This window comes from Hemibagrus wyckioides, linkage group LG18 (genome assembly GCF_019097595.1).
Source record: "Hemibagrus wyckioides isolate EC202008001 linkage group LG18, SWU_Hwy_1.0, whole genome shotgun sequence".
NCBI classification, from domain to species: Eukaryota; Metazoa; Chordata; class Actinopteri; order Siluriformes; family Bagridae; genus Hemibagrus; species Hemibagrus wyckioides.
In genome coordinates this window covers 17,613,365-17,633,043 of record NC_080727.1, presented here as the reverse complement: position 1 = coordinate 17,633,043, position 19,679 = coordinate 17,613,365, and the positions used below count along the sequence as shown (strand labels likewise).

The 19,679-nt window shown below is 38.5% G+C and overlaps 1 protein-coding gene across 2 annotated transcripts in view; it reads left to right on the top strand.

The window, feature by feature from the left end:
- The first annotated feature begins 4,766 nt into the window (after positions 1–4,766).
- The window catches only part of sgcd (sarcoglycan, delta (dystrophin-associated glycoprotein)), a 173,430-nt gene continuing 158,517 nt past the window's right edge, over positions 4,767–19,679 (top strand). The window contains exon 1 of one of the 2 annotated variants that reach the window (XM_058415613.1): positions 4,767–4,879. The gene's annotated coding sequence lies outside the window, so the exon portion shown is untranslated. Of the gene's footprint in view, positions 4,880–19,229; positions 19,676–19,679 lie in introns of those variants that run through there. The other variant, XM_058415614.1, reaches the window with a different exon arrangement.

Genomic DNA, 19,679 nt, shown 5'->3' with positions numbered 1-19,679 from the left:
GCCAGTGCTGGAACAGCTGCTGAGAAATAAAGTCGCAGAGAGATGAAAACATTTTTCAGTCCGGGAAACTCCGACAGCATTTCCGCAGCTTTAGGTTTGTGTGTTGCAGGACGACATTAATAACGTCACGGCTTCAAGGACCATTAATTCAAGACGCTATCACTCTTATGCTATGGGCTAGCATCTAGCGTCTTTCTAAAGTATCCCTGTAGTAGTAAGTTGAGATTTGGGGACTTGGGTGAACTTGAACAAGTGAATTATGCAGCAGTTTCAAATCAGAAAGACGCAGATAGATGATTTCCACAATCAAAATACGAACAATTCATGCATCTGAAAGACTCTCATTCGTTAAGAATGTTAGCATTCTAATCATTCAGATATGTAAATATTTCAATCCTGGTTTTACAAAAATCATATCTTGTAATTTTGGCATTGCAAAGACAGAATAAGAACAAAGTTACATGGCTAAAATGTTAGTGAGATAACAGTCTAGACTGCAGTTCACATTTTTGGCCATTTAGGTGCAAATCCATCCATTTTCTATACCCACTTTATTCCTAATTAGGGTCATGGAGATCTGCTGGAGCCTATCCCAGCACAAATTGGGCGAAAGGCATGGAGTACACCCTGGACAGGTCACCAGTCCATCACAGGGCCACATATAGACAGACAACCACACACACTCACACTCAATTTAGAATTACCACTCAACCTAATGTACATGTTTTTGGACTGTGGGAGGAAACCGGAGTACCCAGAGTAAACCTATGCAGGCACAGGGAGAACATGCAAACTCCACACAGAATGGCCCCTGCCTGTGCGAACTCGGGATTCAAACCAAGGACCTTCTTGCTGTGAGGCAGCCACCGTGCTTCCCCAGATGAGCTCAATTGTGTTTCAGCGGAGTTTAACAGACATGAGATATAGTGTACAAAAAAGTGGTTGCCTCTGGTTCCACATAGAACCCTGTGGTTCTGTATTTGTCCCTTAGATTGACCCATACCCCAAAAAAAGGTTTCTATATAGAACGTGAAGAGCAATAAAACTTTTTTTTTTTATACAGGACCATTATCAGTTCTACACAGAACCATTTCTTCTAAGAGTGTGCTTGCCCTTAAACTCTCAACAATAAAGGTTCCAGAAAGAACCAAAAAGGAGTTTTTCGCTGTGATGCGAAACCTTTCATTAAATGGTTCCTAAAAGAACCCCCTTTTTTCTTAGTGCCATAAAAGCATTTTAATAGTCTAAAGAACCTTTTTCCGTCACACAGAACCTCATGTGTAAGTGAATCATTCCAGACACTCTTAAAAATAAAGGTTCTTAAATGCTTCTTTGTCAGGTTGCATGGTTCTGTGAAGATCCATGGAACAAAAACTACTTTTATTTAAAAAACGTGTATGTAGACTATAAGAATTAAAAATTCTTTATGGTACTAAGAAAAAAGTGGTTCCTTTAAGAATCATTTACTGAAAGGTTCTTTATGGAACCAAAACTGGTTCTTCTATAGCATCACCTCGAAAACCCCTTTTTGGTTCTTTCTGGAACCTTTATTTTTGAGTGTTGATGTTATTTGAAGGTTTTCTCATAGAACTGTATACCCTGACGAAGAACCTTTATTTTTTAAGAGCGAATGGATGAGCGGCCACTGGAGAATTTCCTCATACACAGACGGCAATGGCAACGACCTCCACACGAAATTATCCTCTGGGTCAATTTACTAAACATCTTTTAAAAAAGACATCATCAGACAAAACATCCGGCTGCTTCCGAGGGGGAAAAAGTGTGCTTTTCGAATATGGCGAGGCTATAAGGCCAAAAGTGTGTGGACGCCTGGTGTGTAAATCTGGTAATTGGTTAACAAACTGATTAATTATGTCTGCTTGATATTTTATATTCAAATATCAAATTGAAAGTATCTAAGAATCAAATATATCCTACTAGAAAACATCCCCAAATTAAAACATAAAAAATGAACTCCAGTTAATTGTATTATTACTGGACATTGAAACATCATTTAAAAATTAACATAAATTAATTGCACCAATTAATTGTATTATTAAATTTCATTGACAAATCTTGACATTTTGTATTTTCCGTTATATTATCAGTAAATTTTCTTGTAAGCGTTCTCGAGACTCTGTGTTCTCTCCATGTGTACGTTCGGATACTTGAGGTAAACTCGGATAAACTTGTTTTTTTTCATAAGAGTGTTTAAGGCTGTGATCCAATGCTGGCAGCCCCCACACACATCTGGCGTCGAGTATCTGGATGCTGTCCATATTCTCAAGTTCTAAAATGCTCAGTGTGTTTGAACTGAATCTTAATTAGTTTGATTTGGCAATTTGAGAATTGTATGAATATCAGTGATGAACCAAAACCATGGAAACAAGACAAAGAGAAACCTGTGAAGCACAGAAATGTTTGAGATTCTGTAGAAGATCCCGTAATGGAAGAAGAAGAACAAATGAATGTTTAATAACTTTTTACACCACAAAAAGAAAATTCATCAGGGAAAAGATTTGAGGTTTGAATGGTTCGTCTTGGGTTAGGAATGAAAACGTGGTTCTATGCCAGAGTGAGTAGATTGATGGATATCTTCTGAACTGGTGAAGGTTTCCAAAAGTTTCCAAAAAAACTCAGATCTGACATGGCTGGCTGCTACAACTCCAATTCAAAAGTTTGAGACCACTTAGTTTTCCAGTTGAGCACCGGGGCCTCCCACTCCTTTTTGCACTGTACTATGAAGGGAATAATTCACAGCATGATAAGTTCTTACCAAGAAAAGAAAAAAAGTTCTTGTAAAAAAGCCTGTAAACAAACTCATGATACTCCAGATACTGAACTAACCTAAAGAAGGGCACTTTTTTTGCTCCTTTAATCAGTATGGCAGTTTTCAGCTCTTCAACAAAAGGGTTTCTAATAATCAACTAACCTTATAAAATGATTAATTTGGATTAGGAAAAAAAACCATGAGATTGAATCAAAAGAGTGATGGTTGCTGATACTGGGCCTCTGTGTGACAATGTAGGTCTTTCTGGCTAACTTTCTGGTCATTGTCATTAAGCTGGCCCAAGTGGTCTAGCTGTTCTTGACTCAGTCCTAGACCTAAGGTCGTGTCATTCTTCTAACTATTGTTCTCAATCTCCAGATTATTTTCTTTCAGAACCTCTACAGTCGCCTTTGGTGTGATGGTGTCCAAACATTAACATGTTTAACTAAGTGACTACGGATTAAAAAACACTGAGATGCCTCATTAGTTTCCAATGAATCGTGCTCTGATCGCGTGTTCTGCTTTACACCTTGCAGCACAGGTGAAACCCAACTTAGGGCTAAATGTTTTTTTTTTCACTGATTGATTCATTCGACTGGACGAATCATTTATTCGTGGCTGCTTCCATGCACCGGCAAGTCCTCGTCAGGTTCCTGTGGCTGCACATTCAGGCAAATTGAACCATGCAAATGATTTTCCATAAAGGGCATAAATCAAGTGGATCTGCTAATGGGTGCAACGAATACCACTCAGAGGGAGTGTGAAGGTCCGTCTGTGAGAGGTTTAACACCAAGACCTACAGCCTAAAAACTTAACGTGATGGATCAATACACAATTATCAACAAGATTTAAGGGCAAATCCAAATAGGAGTCAAAAATAAGGAGGCAAAGAAGTCAAATAACGATTTTTTTTGCAATAGAGATAATGATCGATAGTTATATAGCTGAAGAACAGGAAGTGTGTCTCTAAAATTCAATAATGGACATAACAATGGAAAGCTCTGATATTTCCAAAAGGAAAACCTCAATGAAGGGGCAGACCAAGAGGAAATGGGACCAACTTCAGGTTTTTTTTTTATAAACAAGGTGTGTCTCAATCCGCTCTGTAGTTCACTACATAGAGTGCTTAAAAGGGAGTTGGCCATTGAAAAGGGCTCTCTCTCTTCATCCCTCTGTTTCTCTCTCTCTCTCTCTCTCTCTCTCTCTCTCTCTCTCCCCCTGTAAAAACTAGGACTTTTACAAGTTTTTAAAAAAATCCAACATCTAGCCTACGACCCTGGATACTTCTTAAAGATCGTATCCTGACAGAAATGTTTGTTCATGGTGTACATTAAACAGCGTACAAACAGAATGTCAAGGATATCGGTCCTGCTTGATGATAAACAGCAGTGGCGATAATTTACAGCGTGATTTCGTAGTCATGTCGACGGAAATCGATTCATCAGCATCCCAATACAATGTGTAGTGTAGCCAGGGTCCTCCGATATACTGATTTATGACCTAGGGAGCAGACTGAGTCGCAGCATTCGTCCATCATTTGTTAGCAAAATTCTAACTGTGATTAGCGATATATACTTACTTCTTGAAAACTAGTCATAGACTTACCGAGCTCAAATATTTGGATATTGATTGAACTAATGAACTTTAAAAGTAAAGAAGTGCTGCTTTTTTTTTTTCCAGGTTTCCAGTTTTAGTTATTAAGTCAGAAAGAGTCAGAAACAAAACACACTGCTAGATTGTCAGTTTCTCGGTCAACTGCACTGCCACGCTAACATCTTTTTGCACACAGGAGCTGTTAGTTGGAAACATTACCACAGTGGAGAAGGAACAAGAAGAAGAAAATAATAAAAAGAAGAAACCCTGTTGTATAATAAGGAGCTTTAAATAACCGTTCAGGCCAGGCAGAGTCGAGCTGCATGCTAAGCCTTGGTGATAAGTGTAGACAGCTGAGTTGAGCCTCGCTCTGTTGTTATGCCCTGTAAATTAGCATGTGGAGGTGGAGAACACCAAATACGGTTTAGGACGGAAACTAAAAATAGGCTGTCAGACACCGGATTCAGTCAACGTCTACGAGGCCTTAAGGGGATTTAATGCAGTAAACATCAGACGGTAGGAAACTTAAACAAACACTTTTTTTTTTTTTGCTCTGCTCCTTTTAATTCGTTACAGTTTGTCTGATATTTTTTGTTCAGTTTTGAAATCGCATTAAAAACAAAGGTGATTAAAAGTTCGGTGTAAACCAGCAAGTAAGCAGAATACTTCAAGGTGAAGCATTGACTGGAGTAACAGCTCTGTGTGTGTGTGTGTGTGGGAACAATGGGACAGTGAATATCCGCTGCTCTTTGATTAGAGAATGAAGACGCACTTTACTGTGCATGGGATCCTCACAATGCTCGCTCTCATAATTTGAACGGTTTATAGAAAGGTTTATACAGTAGAGCGATCATATTCTATTCCTCGTTCCCTTTTATATGAGCTAATAATCAATTTTTTATATTACTTTGAAAAAAAAAAGCGTACTCATAATCCTTATTACAGTAAAACTCGTGCGACTCGGTAAGACTTAGTTCCAGTTTTCCGTAACTCTCTTTAGATTTAAAAGGAAATGAAGTGAAATAACCTGATTAAATTAAACCACACAGTTCTCATTAGATTAGATTAGATTTCAAATCCTCCCCTGTATCTGATATATTCATTTTTATCGTTGTACTCAGAAGGATACAGGACTTCTTTTTAATCCTATATAAATGATTAGAAATGTAGCATATGTTTATTTATGTTGTGGAAATATTATCGGATGTATTGAAAATGTTATACTTTTTTCACTGATACATGACTATGGAATTTATTAAAATGTTTGTAACAGTAAAAAACTACTACACATGCTCCTTTTTTTTACTTCAGTCATTTATATTTGTTATATATTTTAACGTTTTTCAAAGATAATATGTTTAAAGTACCTAGATGTGTAGATGTGCATCGTGGATTTAAACATATAAACGTTGTATTTTTAAAATTATATGTCAAATATTTTGGTCCAATGAACATACAGTATATTAGGTATTAAAATTATTTTTAGTTTGTTCCATATTACTTTGAGTTAAAATTTGGTTTTGTGTCTAGTTTGGTTGGACTGTCACCTATAATAAATATGCCATTTATATTTATATGTAATAGACTTTTAATGTACAGGAATGAAATATAATGAATAAAATAGTAAATTATAAATTATTACTTTTATTGGTCACATACACGATTCTACACAGTACGATGCAGTAAAATGGTTTTTTGATGGTGAAAATAATCAGAAAGGGATTTAAGAGTAAAAGGGAAAAAAGAAAATGTAATTAAGGAATTAGCTGTATAAAATTATATTAAAAATTAAATGAAATTAAAATGGACATTAGATAAAATTAGCTATGTTTAAAATAAAAATAAAAATTAATAAAAATAAAATAAAACGGAATTAAAATGAAAATAGCTGTATATAAAATCAAATCAAATAAATATATAAACAAATAAAATAAAATAAAATGGAATTGGAATTAAATTAGCTATATATAAAATAAAATAAAATGGTATTAGTTGTACAGACCAGATCATAAATAAATAGACAAAGTATTATTATTTTTAAAAAGCAGCATACAATACAGTAAGAAAACAATACATGATATGCTTCATAAAACTTCTAGAACTCAGTGTACATAGTATTAGTGTATGTAGTGTTCTAGTTTAAGCTGATTATTCGTCAGTGAGGCCGTGAGTACACTAAAGTGTGCTGTAGCATAATGAGCTTTTATTACTCACTCAACTAAACTTTCCACTAAACTGAGTTCTCCAGGTTTCTTCAGCTTCTTCTCCAGGTTTCTCAGGTTTAACATCATGACACATGACTTAGAGTTACATAGTGTAGTGTACGTCTGGTGTGTCATAGTCATCTCATCTTTATCTGCATCATCATCATCCTTACATTATACACCAGAAGTAAAAACTGACACTTAATATGCCTTTATAAACCTTTCCAAGAAATTGCAGCATGGTTTTGCTTCCTTTTCCTCATCTTTCCTTTCTTTTCCTTCTCCTTATCTTTCCTTTCCTTTCCATTTATTTCTTTTCATTATCTTTCCCTTCTTTTTCTTCTCCTCATCTTTCCTTTCCTTTCCTCGCCTCTCCTCTCCTCTAATATCGCTAATAATGCAAGCCATGTTTCCTGTCTGTGGTTCTGTTCAGGATTATGATAATTATTATTAGTTAACATGATCAGCATCACACAGTGATGCAGAAGCTTAAATAAGAACATTTGCTGTCTTTTTATAAATAATAAAACTTTCTTTACTTCTAGTTTTCTTCAAGTGGGAAAAATATCCAGACGTTTGGACGTCACTGTAGATGTCAAAGCTCTCGATACTTTATTCCTATATGAAGTGTTAAGCTTTAATTAAACCTGACAGTGATGGATTTTTCGTTCCAGGAGCTAGCCTATAGCACCGGCATTAAACAGTGAACCTGCGAGTACCACGGAGCCTCGTATTTAGCCGTCTGACCCCCCGACGCTAGCCGTGTTTAGCATTCCATCTACGCAGTCGCTGCCTATGGTGCAAAAAGCTAAAAAGGAGCCAGAAGTCATTTTGTTAGCTCATGAATTCATGTATGTTACAAACACGACCTTCCTGTCCGATGTTTACAGCGGCGCTGAGAGCAGACCTCCCCAAGTGACTGAGTGTAAATGGGCTGAGAATAAAATCATCTGGTCTTCAGGATTTGTGCAGATCAGACAGACAGTTATAAAATCCATGACTTTTTCGTCTTGTCTGGCTTCAGTCCAGTGGGATAAATCATGGGCTTGAATCTCTCTCTCTCTTTCTCCTTTTCCCTCTCTCTCTATTTAACTCTTGACAACATTCCAAGAAAGATTCAAGACGAGTCACGTTTCTCAGTTGCCATCGAAAGCTTTGACCCACTTCGTTTAGTGGAATTTAGTCCTAAATGAAACCTACAAGTTGCAGAGGTGCTGAAAATAAATAAATCATGTGTCAAAAACTTGGAAGCATAAATGTTCTCAAGATCAGAAGAATGATTTTAACAGATGAAATGTTTTCATGTGAACTTTTATGCCTGAAAAATCCTCCGTATATTTAATATTAGCTCGATTCTGACTAGAGGTGTGTCCTAAATCGCATACTTGCACACTATCTAGTGCACTTGAAGAACCTGGATGATTTGTTAATTCAAGTGTGGACACTTCATGCACTCGACACTGGCAGATTTGCTTACATAGAAGAAAAGGGGCGGGGCTACCGGGCTCTGACCCCGGATGAGAAAAACATTTCAAGATGGCCGATGACACTCCGGCGGACGAGTCGTCTTTTAAACGAGGCCATGTCATGTGATCTTATTTTCCAACCTTTTAAAAATTCTGTATTTGGGTCATTCGCCGTCTGGGAAACAGCATCTACTTAGTAAAAAAACCCGTTAGCGTTCCATGTGAGATGCTCATATGCTAGGCTCTCGAGTGTAAGTGTGTAGTGTATAATAATACGTCATTTGGGATGCGGCTTATCCGGCTGTGCTGCATAAAACTACAGTCAGAGCTCAGATGAAGGTCAGAACAGATGAGGGATATGGTGCGCATGTTCATACACTGAGCTGGATGAGAAAAATATAGACTGTTAATGATATATGGAGTTAAAAGTTTTTTCTCTTTTTTTTTTTGAAGTGTCATTAAATAAGATTAATGTATTCAAGTACAACAGAAATGCACTAAGTATAGAAACGTTACTGTGCCAGAGACAACGTTTGCGTGTGTGTGTGTGTGTGTTTGAAGGGATGTCAACCATGAAAGTGCAAATATAGAACACACCATTAGAGAGTGTTGGCCTGCGGGGCTGTGAATAGAAGCAGACCACTGAGGAAATCCAGACACGCCGTCCGCTTCTTTAAACAACTGGCCAATGCTGAGCTCATGAGTGTGTGTGTGTGTCCATATTTGCAGTATACGCAGTTGTTTGCCAACTTTCAGCAGAGGTCATTTCCCTATTCCTTATTTTTCCCCCAGTACGAGGAAGCTGCTGCTGTCTCAGATGTTTGAGTAAATTCACTTCCCTGTGCACTTCAGCCAACTCAGATTCTCAAAAAAAAAAAAAAAATAATAAAAAATATAAAAAAGCAGCTCCCTGATGAATCTTACAGACTCGAAAATAAAATCTCTGAAGCAAAATCTCAGCAGCGCCGCACCGACTCCTTTAAACGAGATTATACGAGCAGATGAGGAGTTTCTGCATCTATCCTTGTTACAAAAAACAAAAAACAAAGATGAAACATGATATAAATACAGCGGATCAGTGTATCGGCTCTGAGCTGATCTGCAGCTTTCTGCACTCTTTTGATAGTTTTAAAAGAAAAACGGCGACTTTCTACGCTGCTACGTCTCTCTGAAATCTTTAATAGAGAGAGACGTTAGCGTCAGATCATCAGACCAGCATTAATGAGCTAGCATCAGATCATTAGACTAGCAAAGTGCCAGATCATCAGACTAGCTTTAATGAGTGAGCGTCAGATCATCAGACTAGCATTAATGAGCTAGCATCAGATCATTAGACTAGCAAAGTGTCAGATTATCAGACTAGCATTAATGAGTTACTGTCAGATCATCAGACTAGCAATAAAGAGTTAGCATCAAATCATCAGACTAGCATAGCATCAGCTCATCAGACTAGCATTAATGAGTTAGTGTCAGATCATCAGACTAGCAATAAAGAGTTAGCATCAAATCATCAGACTAGCATAGCATCAGCTCATCAGACTAGCATTAATGAGCTAGCATCAGATCATTAGACTAGCAAAGTGTCAGATTATCAGACTAGCATTAATGAGTTAGCGTCAGATCATCAGACTAGCAATAAAGAGTTAGCATCAAATCATCAGACTAGCATAGCATCAGCTCATCACACTAGCATTAATGAGCTAGCATCAGATCATTAAACTAGCAGAGCGTCAGATCATCGGACTAGCATTAATGAGTTAGTATCAGATCATCAGTCTAGCCATAAAGAGTTAGCATCAGATTATCAGACTAGCATTAGAAAATTAGCATCAGATCATCAGACTAGCATAGTGTCAGATCATCAGACTAGCATTAATGAGTTAGCATCAGATCATCAGACTAGCATTAATGAGTTAGTATCAGATCATCCGTCTAGCAATAAAGAGTTAGCATCAGATTATCAGACTAGCATTAAAAAATTAGCATCAGCTCATCAGACTAGCATAGTGTCAGATTACCAGACTAGCATAGTGTCAGATCATCAGACTAGCATTAAAAAATTAGCATCAGCTCATCAGACTAGTATAGTGTCAATTTACCAGACTAGCATAGTGTCAGATCATCAGACTAGCATTAAAAAATTAGCATCAGCTCATCAGACTAGTATAGTGTCAATTTACCAGACTAGCATAGTGTCAGATCATCAGACTAGCATTATAGTGTTAGCATCAGATCATCAGACTAGCATAGTGTCAGATCATCAGACTACCATTAACGAGTTAGCATCATAACATCAGACTAGCATAGTGTCAAATTACCAGACTAGCATAGTGTCAGATCATCAGACTAGCATTAAAGTGTTAGCATCAGATCATCGGACTAGCATAGTGTCAAATCATCGGACTAGCAATAAAGAGTTAGCATCAGATCATCAGACTAGCGTAGTGTCAGATCATCAGACTAGCATAGTGTCAGATCATCAGACTAGCATTAAAGAGTTAGCATCATAACATCAGACTAGCATTAATGCAAGAACGAGAGGAAAATGTTTAGCACTGTAATGATTGTAGAAACCTTCATTTTGTCTTAATCCAAACAGTTTGTAATTTAACAACTAGCTATTTGCATCCTGCTAGCTAGTGTTATCATGCTAATTAGCACTAAAACGTTACCGTTGAAAGCGCTTCTCTTTCTTTTGACTTCCATTCATATGCACGTGAATGCTGGAGACCAGAAACACAGGAAGGAGGTCCAGTGAACTCTGACTCATGTGAAGATTTGTGAATGCTAGAAGATCGACAGAATGACGTCACGGAAGCTGAGCGCTTTGAAGAAACAAATATTTGCAAAATTATTTCCTAATTGCTTCAGAGATCATCAGAAATATTTCTTTAAAAGAATAGATATTTGACAAATTTGGGGTGAGCCCACAGCCTTTTCTCTTCCAGATGCTTTTATCGCCATAGCAACAACACTCCATCCTGTATCCTTTGATCCGTGTAACCATGTGATTTGTTTGTGAATAATGATGATTGCAGGGTCATGTTAGCTTATTAGCCTGATCCACACATCAGTTTATTGTTTACACACCATACATTTGATAGAAATCGTTGATTTTCTATGATGCACTGTTTGTGCCTCGATGTGTACCAGAGAATTTATTTTGAGGTTTTTCTTTAGGTACTTATCCCATCTCTGATGCATGTTGCTATTACCTGTTTATTTAGCATTTAGCAAGCGGTATGTAGTACAGTAATACAGTAGATTAAATGGTTGCACCAAATGATTTCAATACATCTGCGCTGTCTCTCCTTTTTTCATGTAGATGATCTGAGTCTGAGCTCTGGACCTTTCTTTTTTAGTGAAATTGTCACAAAGGCCTTCTGGTCAATGCAGAGCACGTGTAAATGGATGGGAGGATGATGAGATATGTCAATTCCCACCAGCTGAAACAGCTCCAGGAGCAAAAGACAAAGTGCCTTGGACATGCTTTTGATGTTTCTTTTCTGACTAAATGAAAGCTCCAGTGGCTCGCTGCAAAAACAATGACAATGTACATGCAACATGTTCGGTTTTAACGTTTAAAATTAGTTTTATCTCAGGCGTAAAAGACGAAAGACAGCAGATATCAGCGTATAGTTATAACAGACTGGCTCGCCCGCTGATGCATCGACTTAATAAAATATTATAATGCACCGTAAACACCATAAACACATCCGCTGGCGTCGGTCCAGTGGATGAATCACGACGTGAAAATCTCGCAGTAACTATAGAGACCAGCCTATAAATTTGTCATCCGGTGGCATACGGAGTGCTGTGGTACATTCAGGACGTTCTCATAGATCGAGATCAGAGATCGTTGCCGAACAACAGAGGAAATAAAACACCAAATTTAGTGTAGTTTCGTCTCTGGATAAAAGCAAAAATTTAGTTTGTTTCTAATTTAGTGTTTTTCTGTCTGCTTTCTTTGCTTTTTTTAGTAGCAGCAAGTAGTTAGAATACTTTAGAGTCACAGAGTAATTTGGAAATTATTTGAAACTGAAACAGTTTAATAAAGAACGAAAATGTTATGTAAAATACAGAAAAAAAAACACAGGAGGCATATCTACAAAAATATTGAAGCGAAATTCGCAAACATAAGAAATATATCTATAGAAACCTTCAGGGTTTTTTTTTTAAAGAGACCTATAAATCAACTCATTGCAAATTTATCATCAAGTTTCATCAGGTTTACTGACTTTCCATTTATTTTGGAACCAAATAAACAAAAAACAGCATAAGAGAGATTCTTGTTCTGGAAAATTGAAAACATTTCATTTGATGGTCAGATAAACAAAACAAAACCTTTAGCAAACCTTTAGCGGTGGTGGCTCAAGTGGTTAAGACGCTGGGTCGTTGACCGGAAGATCGGGGATTCAAGCCCCAGCACTGCCAAATTGCCACTGTTGGGCCCTTGAGCAAGGCCCTTAACCCTCTCTGCTCCAGGGGCACTGTATCATGGCTGACTCTGTGCTCTAACCCCAACCTCCAAGGATGGGATATGTGAAGAAAGAATTTCACTGTGCTGTAATGTATATGTGACAAATAAAGGCTATTTCTTTCTTTAGCAAAACCGATGAAGTCAGCACTCAAGAAATTAATTCTAGAAAATGAATAACTCATGTAAAATGGATTTTTAGTGTTTTATCCACTGTTTATTTTTTCTTCTAAATATTCATCTAAATATTCAGAATATTCATTTCTGGAGCCTTTCCACAGCTCAAGAGAAGTCTGCTGATGAGTGTTTTGTGCTTAGGTTTTTTTTGGAAAACTACTTGAAGGTGTGTCCCAATGATGTCACATGATGTCTAAGATAAAATCTGTGGAAAATCTGTAGCCAGGCTGGCATTAATGAGTTAGCGTAAAAATATCAGACTAGCATTAATGAGTTAGCATCAGATCATCAGACTAGCATTAATGACTAAGCATCAGGTCGTCAGACAAGCATAGCATCAGATCATCAGGCTAGCATAGTGTAAGATCATCAGATTAGCATTAATGACTAAGCATCAGCTCATTAGACTAGCATAGCATCAGATCATCAAACTAGCATAGCATCAGATTATCAGACTAGCATAGCGTAAGATCATCAGACTAGCATTAATGAGTTAGCATCAGATCATCAGACTAGCACAGTGTCAGATCATCAGACTACCATTAATGAGTTACCATCAGATAATCAGACTGTCATTAATGACTTAGTCTCAGATCAGAATAACATTAATGAGTTTCCATCAAATTATCAGACTAGCATTAATGAGTTACCATCAGATAATCAGACTGCCATTAATGAGTTAGCATCAAATCATCAGACTAGCATTAATCAGTTAGCATCAAATCATCATCATTAAGGCATGTCCCGATGATGTCACGCGACATGTCTCAGGTCGAATCTGTGGAAAATCAGTAGCCGTTATGCAAAAATCCCAATTTCTGATGAATATTATGGAGCTTGATTTTACGTTAGTTTCTGCTGTCATGAAATCCCACAAGGAATGAATAGTCTCATGGCAGGTTATGGTTCATTCCTTCGAGGTTTGGTCTTTTTAGGATCGAATCATTTTCTCTGTGCAATTGAAACACACTATTGGAACCGAACCAAAAACAAACAAACAGTTCACTGAATTCGTCTTGGGCTGGATGTGGAAACGGCTGCAAACTCCTTGATCGTCGAGTCAATGGAAACAAATCAATCATCTAAAAATACAACAGCAGGAAGATTCAATCCCACCCACACATCCTAACATATATACATGTAGAGTACGTATCCCATGAGGCTCAGGGCAGACTTGTTTATCGTTGGTCTTTAATTAGAGCTCTGGCTGCCCCTTGTGCTCTTCTTCAGTGTTTTTTCCAACCTGACAAACACACTCGCACGTTAGTCTTTTCTGCTGTTTAATATTTGTAAATGTTCAACAGAGCGATCTTATAAATAAAACCTCGGAGTGACCCATGGGCTCAAACATCTCACCGGTTCAGATAATATAACAGACGGTGTTGGAAGCTTACTGTCTTCATTTTAGATTATTTTTGTGTTGTTGTTGTTGTTGTTGTTGTAGTTGTTGTAGCTGACAGCTCATTGATCGACTCTACCTTCCAGCTCATCCTGTTTTCGTTTTCTGTCCCAAATGTAGTTGTTATTAATGCTGGTTATTTCGTGAGTGCTGAGGCTGACCTTTCTGACCCTGACCCTCCAGGCTGGAGTCACGGTACAGAACATTGCCTTCTCCTCCTCATCTATTATACCGTGTTTGGCCTGTAGGACCTCTGTAGCACTAATAAACTCTTTTGAGAGAAAAAAGTACAGTACAGTACTGGAGAAATCCAGTAACACTTTACTTATGAGGCTGTAGATGTCATGTTATGAGGGGCCACAAAGACAGCTTTTTATCCCAGCGCGAAAGGCGTAAGGCCAAAAATAATTTTGTTGACCTATTGTCAAATTTGTTAAATAAAGTGTTCATCTACTACTTATTTACACTATTACATTATACTGTTATATCATTGCCATAAAGTTCATATTGTATTTACTTTAATAGCATAATGATGATTTATTATATCATTATGTAATAATATTATGTATCATTTTTTCTTTTATCCTGTTCAGACATTAAGCTTAGAGCTTAAGGAGTTTCCCGGAAATTTCACCATTGTTTCTCGCTAGCCATGATTTCTTATTCATTTATTATTCTTAATCTGCAGTCTTTTTCAGAATTTTCAATCTTATATCGTCAATATATCCCCATAGTACAGCTGTACAGCCAGTTCTCTTGGCAGAAGAGACACTTCTCCAACCAATCCTTCCTTCCTTCCTCCACAACCTTCTCTTATTTCACAGAGTTGCATAATAAATAGGTTTATGTTTGTGAGAAAGCAGGATTTAAAGATAAGGCAAACTTCATCTGGTAGTTAGTGCATGAGCATCATCATCTGCGATCGATTGCGATCGATCAGTTTGCACGCCGATACAGCCACGAAAGAACAGATCGTGAGCGCTCTGTTGATCCTCAGAGCCATGTACTGTGCACTCACAACATTCTCGCTGTAATCAGGACTGAAAAATATCAACACGACAGCATGAAGGTTTACATAAGCGTTATGTAGTCTGATAACCGCTAGCATTAAGTAAAGTGCTATCAGAAATTGGAAAGTGTTCGCACTAAGTGCTGTGTTATTCATTATCAAATCATTTCCTGGTCCTGAGTCAGAGGTATATTGTGACAAGCTTGATAAAAAATCCTTAAATGCTTTAACGTGGAATTTATTCCGCCTGTGATGTGACTTCACTTATATCAGCACTTATAGCACTTCAATGTCAAGTGGTGCCACTTCACTGTTATTTTAATGCCTCTGTATTTTTTCCTATAGCTGAAATGAAGAGAAGCAGGAGAACGAGTGTAAAAGTATATATTATTTATAGGACTGAGAATGTATTACATCCCAAATTAATCTTTATCTCCTTGGAAGTACCCTAATCAAAACGGACAAGTTACATCACTCTGTTCTCGCATGATAAGGAAATATCTTCGCTTCCGAATGCAGGCTGAAACATTCAGACTGAAGTGATGGAGCAAGCTGATGTTTTATACTGATCCACTCTCTTTCTTTCTCTTCCCGAAAGGAGACACGATGAAGCAGATGTGATTTATTCTTTTGTACTTTAGCGATGCGCCCTATGGGGTAGAAGCCAAGAATTACTGGCAAAAAATTTTTTTTAATCAAGTCAGATGGGTGAGGGTGATGTGAGGGTGGCTCGTTTATTATACGGTTAATCCATTACCTTCATGCCAGGTCAGGAGACAGGAGAGGAACGATGAAATTTGTTTTAGGAAAAAAAAGGTATGATTATTAATGATATTAACAGGAGTCACTGAAGGAAAAGATTTCAGTCAAAACAAACAGTTATTTGTTAGTCATAAAAAAGAGTGTGGTTCAATCCAGGGTTTATATGGATGGAAATAGAATGAAAGGACAGAGGGAACGTTAAAGAAGTAGGGATGATCTGTTGGGAACCTCCAACACTAATATACCGTTTGTGTCCATTGCTCCGGGTCGTTCACAGTGACACCTTCACATCTTCCGTCATTCAGCTGGAGACAGAGAGCCACATGACCTCCATCACTGGGGCATTGCTCAATCAAACTTCACTTCTCCTGTGTGTGTGTGTGTGTGTGTGTTTGTGTGTAATTCAACAGTATGTTTGCATTCTTCTGAATTCTTTATAGTGGATTCAAATCTGTGATGCTGAAATATATACGAAGTCAACCATGCACATAGAGATGTAACAAATTACTGAGCCGCTATTTGTGAAAAAGCAGGTAACAAATACAGATACGAAGACTAGATGAGGATCAGGACTGGGATCCCATAACAGTCATGTTAAGGCAGGGCTTTTAGCTTACAAGGTGAATATAGCATGGTTGCCAGTTGTCAGAAAAAAATCCCTCCTCACAACAACTCATAAAGTGATACGTTTCCCCTACAGGAAACTAGTTTGATTTAGTCCATGTGCTGTGTACAGGAAAACATATCTCCAGATGGGAGGGGCATACGATCTGTCCACTGTCAATCACAACGACACTAGCCAACCGTAGGAGTTTCTCTGTGTGTGTTACACTACCGTGTGATGCAGCAGGAGCAGCAGTTTGAATTATATCTAGCTTACTCAGTCACATTTCTAAACATTTTCAGAATGTTCTAGAGTTGAATTTCTTATTATAACCTTCCTGTCACCGACTCTATTGCATCAATCTATACAGCAAAAAGAGAGAGAAAAAGATATCCAACATTTCTGAAGCACCATGCGCTTTTATTCAGTGCTTTGAGAACTCACAATATTTCCACAGAGCCCAATGACACTGATTGCTTTTAAACAGTCAGTATATATTTTTTTTACTTTAATTTAACCACTATTGTTGGTAGACATTCCTACACTCTGCTATATTTGACATGGTATGAAAATATATAGAGGCACGCAGTGTGATAAAGGGAATAAAGAATTTTTAAGATTAATAGTAACTCTGCACCACTGAGGTCAGTGAAGTGGAATTCTGTTCTTTGGTATAAGCTTCAGAAAGACTACTTAGGATTCATGTATTGTGTACCAGATATGAGATGTCAGTTCACATCTTGCCTGAAGTAATTGCATGATTTTTTAAGACTGTAGTGAAAACTTGTAATTTAAGGAAACGCTCAGCTTCACTAAAAATGAAACTAAGAACTACTCAGACGTGCAGGAGGAAAGGCATCCTGGAGACCGAAGAAATTTCAGTTAATAGCATGAACAAGATGAAAACCAGGGAACAATTCAGTAAAGAATAAGGCTTGTGCTTAACAGACAAAAAGCATACTGTGACTTTGCCAGGAGGAGAAGAAACAACAGGAAAGAAATGACTATATTAATCACAGTGAAACACATTACAGGCAAACACAATAGGATAGTCAACCAAATGGTCCAAAAGCAAAACAAGGCAAAACACATGTAATAGTATTAACCAAAGCTATGTGTTAAACCATAAAATGTGTTTAGTACCATTGTTTATGCAGTATATTATCAATATATGGCCTTAAGTATGTAGACACATGCCCACTTTTTGAACAGCTTGTCCAGATTTAACCCCACTTGCTGTTATAATATGCACCCCTCTTCTCGTCTCTGAAGGCTTTCCACTATATCCTACAGCGTACAGTATCTGTGGGGATGTGTGTTCATTCAGCTACAAGAGCATTAGTGAGATCAGATTCAGGTGTTGGGACTCCAGTTCATCCCAAAAGTGTTCAGTGGTATGGAGTCAGAGTCAGAGGGCATTGGGGATTCTTCCACTTGCTCCAATCTTCACCTCCACACCATGTCTTCATGGAGCTGCTTTGTGCACAGGGACAGTAACATGTTGGAACAGGGTTTGCAGCATCCGTGCTATTTGCAGATGATGATGTTTTCTTGGCACTATCCAAAGTGGACCTCTGAACACTCACTTAACTGATCTAATTTTGATAGGAATTTGATCAGATTTTGATAGGAAGACTCAGATGATCCCTTCAGGTTAGGGGAGAGACCTTGCCCTGGTGGTGGAGGCATTTAAGTATCCTGGGTTCTGATGGAAAAAAAAGAGTAAGAAATGGATCTGTACCGGTCTTTGGTGGTGATGCAGGAACTCAGTTTGGTGATGATGTTCTGTTTTCCTTGGGCAGGGATAGGAAGAAGGTCAAGATTACAGTAGGTGGTAATGAATTACCTCTGCAGGGTTCCTGGACTTACTCTCTCAATGATGTTGGCAATCCAGGAGAAGCCTCATAGTTCTCCAAATTGTTTGGCCCATGGTCAGCTCCTGGTAGGAATGAATTTGGCTCCGATAGGGACTCTAGGATCTGCTAAAAAGATTATATCTTAGTTGGTTTGGGAAAACCCTAGGAACCCCGAAAAGTAGCTGGAGTCTGTGGCATAGGAAAGAGAAGCCTGGACTAACCTTTGTAACCTGTTGCCCCATGCACCCTTTAATTATTTATGATGTTTATTGTTCAGCTTGAATATTTGTTGCCATGGTTGAGAGGGGTATTCTCTCTCTGTTGATTTAAACATTGATTTTAATCCCTTTTTAGAGGTATTTGCTTGGGCCGTCTACCTATCTCTGTACCGACCATAAGCAGGAATGTAATAAAGAACAGATTTCCATGATCGAGATGCCTTCATGCAGTGTGTGTTCAGATAATTCACTGTTTGATTTAAGAATTAGGGTCTGAAGTGTCTGTGGTCTCACTTCTATCTTTTTAGTCAAGTGCCTCTCAGAAAACTCCTTCTTTTATCCTACGGCAATGCCTCTTAACCTTGTCTTTGAACATCCCTCTCTCTCTCTCTCTCTCGCTTTTGGATTTTTTCCCTCTTCAAATCATGATCTCCTCTGCTGCAAAGAAAACTCCACCTACTCAGTGCTGCTAATGTAGTCACTGACAGTGCGAGCTCTCTCGCTCTCTTCTCTCCTCTCCTCTCCTGCTCTCTTCTCTCCCTGACTCTCACTCTGCATTCATTTGCTCGCTCTCTGCCTCCATCCCTCCCTCCTTCCCTCCCTCCCTCCATCTCTACCTCCCTCTCTCTCTCCCTCCCTCTCTCGTTCTTCTCTCCAGCTCCCTCGTGCACTGTTCGCTCCAGTCCAGGATAAATAAAGGCAGCTAGGAGGATGTGGGGGGGAAAGAGAGATGGAGGTGCTTGCGGACGGAGCACGATGTTGAGGCGACTCTCGCTTGCCGAGTCTCGGCTCTGAGGATTACGGACACTCTCGCATCTGTGCCTCTGTCACTTCACCATTCCATCACTCACTGGAGGATGCCCAGTTCTGCCTGCACTTCTCTTTCTGACAGGACTACTGCACTTTACTGGCTGTTTAGTGCCCGAGACCGACTCATAGAAGAGATCATAGGCTGCTCAGGTTGCTGAGACTCATGGAGCCCGAGTCCCGACTTTGGTAGACGTCTCCACTTCTTCATCCCCTCTTTTACTGGCTTGGCATTCTTTTTTTGCCAGGCAAAGACATAAGGAGGTGGCAGTTCTCCAACTCCATGTATTTCTGACCCGTTTGAGGCTGCGATAGTCGGCATCTGACAAAGAGGTAG